Source organism: Bacillus rossius, chromosome 12 (assembly GCF_032445375.1).
Source record: "Bacillus rossius redtenbacheri isolate Brsri chromosome 12, Brsri_v3, whole genome shotgun sequence".
Taxonomy (NCBI): Eukaryota; Metazoa; Arthropoda; class Insecta; order Phasmatodea; family Bacillidae; genus Bacillus; species Bacillus rossius.
Window position 1 is genome coordinate 17,597,545 of NC_086339.1, and position 6,781 is coordinate 17,604,325.

Below are 6,781 nucleotides of genomic sequence, written 5' to 3' on the forward strand. Positions count from 1 at the left end.
CTGTCAGCCAAACGTGTTCTCTCCGTTATCTAAATATATCTCTCCCGATGAATGGCGTGTGCGAGAATGTATCTTGTAAATAATGCTCTATGTTAAACTTTGTTTGATCTGCATAAGGGGTACTACTTCGAACTCAAATAAAAGTTGTTAAGGTAATACGGTAAAACAATTTTTTTTTAGGAATGACAACAACTGTAATTAATATATATTAATGTGTGCTCTATCTACTCTTTAAAAAAAGAAGAAAAAATGATAATAAAAAAATTATTGAAACCAATAGGTATGTCAGTTAAAGTAAAAAGTGGGCACTCGAACCACTTGCAGCTCAAAGCTCATAAACTCATTCACTTTGAGAGCGAACACCTATAAACCTCTTCACGTTGAGCGTGACGCATAGTAAGACCCGTCTATAACAGTTCGAACCTGTGGGTGGTCCGTGTCATCCTAATTTGAACGACGTCACTTTTTCACACGGGAAACTGCCCTGTCTACAATTGCGATGTCCGATGTCACAATTATTAATTATCCTTATTATTATTATTAATTAATTAATTATCCTACTTGCGGGATATATATATAATATCCCGCAAGTATATATACGTGTGTGTGTGTGTGTGTGTGGTATATAGAATGGTATATTTCGCCTTGAGCGGCAGTCAATATAAAAAACCCAAATAATTATAACTATAAAACAGTATCGTGACTGACTGACAGACAACGCTGAGTCTTAACCGGTGGACCTAGAGATTTTAAATTTGGAGGAAACATTCTTTGAGTAACTTAGAGGTGCACTAGCGATATATATATATATATATATATATATATATATATATATTTTAAATTTTACCCTAAAAGGGTGAAAATGGGTGGTAAACTTTGTATAAAGAAACATTTTTTTTTCTTAATGTTATGATGATGAAATCTTGTAAATACGCTCTTTAAAAAAATTAAGTAACACGTGTTGCATTATTTTTTTTTTTTTATGTTTCTCCTGAAGGTGTGAGGGGGGAAGGTTTCGGGGGCGTTAAAAATCAAAATTCCCGTTTTTGATCTAAAACCCCCTCGTGGCTACGAACATTGGTGCATTCTTCGTCCCCGTTAAAATTCATGCGGGGGCGTTAAAGATTAAAGTTTCCAGTTTTTCAAGAAAATGTTCTGCAGACTTGAAACTCGGCAGGGATGTTCCTTCCTGTATTAAATAGCCATTAACTGCGAACTGTATTTTTCGAAAATCAGCTCCCAAGGGTGGTTTAGCCCCGGGCAGCGCCGGGTACCTCAGAAAATTTTTTTCAGTGAGATTACGTTCATCGGCCGCTAATGTAACTGTATAGTGAGCGACCGGATTTCGCGTGGTGAACTCTAGCATTGGTTTCTTGCTTTGAACAAGATTCAGTGTCCGTGGGAATCGATCGTGATGATGGTTATGATGATGATGACAGTTGTTCCATTCGTAGACCTTAAAACTGGTCTCTGGAGTTCAGTTAACGTACGAAACCCACGATTTTCTGCAATTTTTCAGTTACCTGTCTTCCGTGTTCCTGCGCCATTCACAAATTTTGTTGCGACGTTCTCATCGTTAACTATAAAGCGCTTTCGACACAAATATTTAACACCATAAGTCTGTAAAACAGCGATTAGTTTTCTTTCGTAATTGCATGTCTTGATGTAGGCTTTTGGACATACGCCATTGCTAAGCACATGTATGTCTGTAGAAGAAAACTACAAAAAACACGAATGACAAAAACACATATTAAGCAAAAAATTGCTGTTGTCAGGATATAAACACCACACAATACTCCACAACAGGAATATGGTCAACAAACAAAGAAAAAACAAAGAAAAATGGACTAACAGAACTAAAAAAAAACACAAATGATGACAGCACAAAAATATTGAACCCAAAAAAATTCAGCACAACAGTCAAAACGAGACAAAGCACGACAAAACGAAAAGACGAAAAAAACACAACAGTTTTCTTAAACATAAACAAGCGACGTTTCGGGAACTGCTATCTGCTCCCGACCTCAGGCAGAGACGCACATGGTACGAAAATACTGGTGCGAGTCGGATATTATAAATATATATGTGTGTGTATGTGTGTGGTATATTTCGAACTCATGTTTGTACAACGTGTCGCCTTAAGCGGCAGTGTCGACTCGACATAGTTATGATGTCACATCTGTAACGGTTTAGTCAGCATGAGACAAATAATGCAGTCAATTTGGTCCTTTTCTCCTATTTGAATACAAATATTGATGCATCTTACTGATGCATAATAAAAATAAATAAAACTTAGCCTATGTTATTTTGTTAGTTCACTTTTATAACCTCTTTAATCGCATATGCGTTCTTCACCATTTTAATGACTTTTTGTGACGGAAACGGGATCGCTGGGCACTATGTTGACTGGCTGATTGCACTCAAGAATCAACATGTTTTAAAACCCGTCCTGTGTGCAAAACAATTGATGGAAACTCAAGTTATCCAACTTATCCACAAGCACGGCTGTGCTAGTGAAGTGTTCGTGACGTCATAATCCTTCAACTTTATTTCACACAACATATTGGAAGGCGATGAAAGTGAAGGTTTGACAGTGGACAGGGACCCTTTCAGTCCATTCGTCAATTTAAGCGGACAATTAATATCTTAATAATTCATAGATTAACCAAACTTTGAATGTTTGGGTCATGGTGTAACATACATTCTAGTCTATATTATTCTTATTAAAAAAATATATATTAAGTTATATGTTATAATATATAATTATAAAATAATATGTACTATAGTTAAAGCTTAATGTTATTACTACTTTAAATATATAAAAATAGATTAATTAAAATAAAAAAACACGAACGAGTCTTTCTGTACTCGCCAAAGATGTGTAACATCTAATCTCGGTAATGAGTATTCATGTTTCATTTTACAAATATACTACGAAAATCGGACACGAAATTTAATTTACAATTCATTTGAAATAATGTCGAATTTGATACACACACACGAAAATTGTTTTTTAAACTATACATTTCTTGACGCGAATCACGCGTAGTTTCCGCATCCGCCGCTAGAATTCGCTGCCGGAGCAGCTACGTCGACTACCGAATCGTTCGTTTTGCAAAGCGAAAAAATACTCGGGAATACACTAAACACCGGTTTTTGGAAACAGATTTTCGACAAGGAGTTTGATTAAAATATCGCCCATCTTGTTAAAATTCATTACAAAAAAAAAGATAAAACTATGAAATTTCCCTTTGTCTTTGTGAACTTTGGTTGGCGCCTTCCGCCACAGATGGCAGCACCGTATGGTTGCACGTTCCAGTTCCATGCGATTTCCGTTCCATTCGCGAAATTACTATCCCGAGAGTTAGGATGTTACACGTGAAAACCAAAAATTTGAAAATGGTGTCTTAGGAATTGACAAGGTGCGACTGGAAGGATTAAGACATTGTCACTAATGTGGTTGACTCGCTGCCAACTTCTCGGTGGGCAGTTCGCTCCCTGAGTATTGGAGTGTTCTATGTTCACTTTTTAGGGTTTTTATGCTATGGACACGAAATTAATATTAGTATTCATTTGTACTATATCCACACACGTCTACGCACATAAAAATGTTTGTTCTTAATTTAAGACCAATATTATTTTGTTCTATGTCATGACATTCATAGTTGTTTGAACTTTCAGATGCTTATATCTCAGTTCCGACTTCATTGGACATAGAACACTCCAATTCTCAGACGACGATGTTGACGACCTTGGGGGCTGCGCGATACACAACAGCGCCGCAGCGGGCGTAGCTTTAAACGGGAGCATTCGTTCCGTCGCGTGTGTCGAGGTCCCCTTCGACTCCGGGACACGGCGGGGCACGATTTCACGCCGAATGACATGCGCGAAAAAAAGCTCCCCGTGTCTTATCCACGACCCATGCAACATTTACATCCCGTAACGATTTCAAACGATTTCATGGACGTAGGCTACGTCATTTCTGGTTTTCACTCCACGCAAAAGAGAAAAACCTTGCAGTTGCAATCTACCTAGCAGGACGTTTTTTTTTTTTTTTCATTGCCTTAGCGTCCTAGAGGTATCACCGAAGCAACGTGGAGGTAAACGAGTTTTGGATTCTGACCTATCGCTAAACGATGTCGCGGATTTTTCCGGTCTCTTAGCTATGGGTTGCATCGGCTGGTCGTCAGGAAAACAACAATAAGGGAACGTCTTTGTAACAACAAAACTGGGGGGTTCGATTCTCAGCGGAGTCGCGACCAAAGCGGACGTTTCCAGTGGGTTCCTAGATCGTGCATCAATTCAGGTTTACAGGAGGGCTAGTTGGGTGAATGGGATACATTACCTAGTAGGTAACTGCTGCCTTGAAGACGGCGACCGAAACGTCGGTGAAATCTTCGCCTGCGACGCGGCTAGAGCTCAGAAGCCGAGCAACATCAGACAACGTAACATTTCTGCTAAAGAGAATTTTTGTTGTTGTTGTTGTTGCAATTGAACACAGTAGTATTCAAACGTTTCTCCCGAAACTGGTTCCTGGCTGTGGTAGGTACTGACCGCCATATTGGATTGCGACGTCACGGAGGTCGTCTTGGTGTCAAATTTCCTCAAAATCCCTCATAAATGGTTAAAAGAATTCTAAAAAAATCATAGAAATTTCCTGTCGCAGGAAAAATGTCCTTTTCGATGGAAAAAATTTCTCATTTTTCCCCTCAAAAAATCTGGAGAGGCCAAATTCCCTCGGAGAGGGGCAATTTTCCACAGCGAGGGGAATTTTCCTCAGAGGGGACAATTTTCCTCAGAAGACTCATCAGAGATCATGAACTTTACTTTGATCTCAGCCGTCATTTCGAATTCTGTCATTTTGAAATGTGCCGTCACGTCTGAAATTTTTGATTCTAGAACCTTCCACCATATTGGATTCCGTCGTTTTGAATGTATAACGTCACCGATGTAATATTCGTTACGCCATCTTGAAAATCCGTAATTTTATTCCTAAAACTTAGGGAAAATTTTAAAATAACAAATATTTAAATACAATTTTGATAAAATAAAAATAACACTAACGTCATGAAGCTTCGGTTCGAACCCGGGAAGGGCAAAAAAATGGCGATGGTTCCTTCCTCCACGGAAGCCACCGGCAGACTGACCTCCCACCACCTCCCACCAGGTAGATATTACGTCAGCCAGTATGATATCATGGCATCCATATTGGGTCCGCCATTTTGCAAAAATTAACAATAGAAACGTTTTGTACAAAGTTACAATATCTTTCTTGTAGTATTACAAACTATTTCTTGGCAACATTTTTTCAAAGTATGGAAACTTTTTTTTTACTGTGTAACTGGCACACGTCCAGTATCAGTTGTGTTCGTTCGGTGTGAAGGCATGCTCGTGCAAGAGGCGTGTAGTATTTCATCACACCAGAGCTCTGACGACAAGCCTGCAAGCAGGAAAACACCGCTGTCACTATAAAAGGTTAAGATAGTGATACACAGAAAGACTTTGAGCTGTACGTGAGTCCAGGTTTACTCACTGTGGGCGACATTTCCGTTTGCCAAATCTGTAATGAAGCTTTTAGAGATGTCACAGTCTTCTCTTCTCAGGGAAGAAAGGAAAACACGCCGATACACTGCCAAACGTGACGTTGAAACTTCGCCCGATTCCAACTCCCCGAGTCCTTTGCTCTGTTGTAAACAAGGTAAAAAAAAAAATTGCTTGTCTGTAAAGTCGGTTTACGGACGATAGTTTAACGTGACAACGTCATAACAAAACATTGATGAAATGATTGCATACTTTTATGAATAAAATTGAATCATTTTTATTGAATTATCACTATTTTTTATGGATACAAAGAAGGAGTGAAATGAAATCTACAATTTAATTGATAAATTTACTTTTATTTGCACTCATTAATTCAAATATGTTTATTACTTTCTTTAACTAACAGATTATTTTAACTATAACTTTTATACATGTTTGCTATTTAACTTCTTCCAATATGTGTTATTCTGTTAAGGATAGGACGATGATATGAGAAGTAGGAAACGAATGGGAGTGTTTCAAGTTTAATGTGCGTCGAAAAAGTCAAATCGATGGTTGTTCCAATCGAGTGGAAGAGAGATAGATGCGGCGCAAGCGTACAATGAGCGTAACGGGACACTTTTTCGTGCGTGCAGCCGGCGTTCATCGATTTATTAGACGTTGTCACGTCAAAAAAAAAAACACGAGGAAGGAAGTATAGTGGGTTTGATGCAGAATTAACTTTTTTTTTTTGTGTGTGTAAACATCTTAACTCTCGGTATACGGCATTTGGTAGGAGTGATTTCGTGAATGGAACGGATGTTGAATGGACGGAAATATGTACCCGCGGTGCTGAAGTCGTCAATATGGCGGACACACGTGTAGCAACATGAACCCGTATTTAGACATTTTCGTCAACATCAGGGAACATACCAAACGTAACGGTGTGTCAAAAGAGTTTTTTTTGGTTGGGTCTCAAATTCAGCGGTAGCTCTGAGGCTGGGGCAAGCCGGGAAATCTCCAGGGGTCCCGCGTTGATGATTTTCATTTTTATTTCACTTCTTTGTCTAGGGTTGTTCCTTTTAAAGTGTGGACATGAATGGGAAAGTAAAATTAAAATTTTAATAGCATGAAAATTAAAATGCAGTACAATACAAATATCAATTCATGATTTCTCATTCGAAAAAATTTCAAATATTTTATTAACACGTATAATTACATCATTCGATCGGAATTTAATAGCAAACATTTATAGAACTGA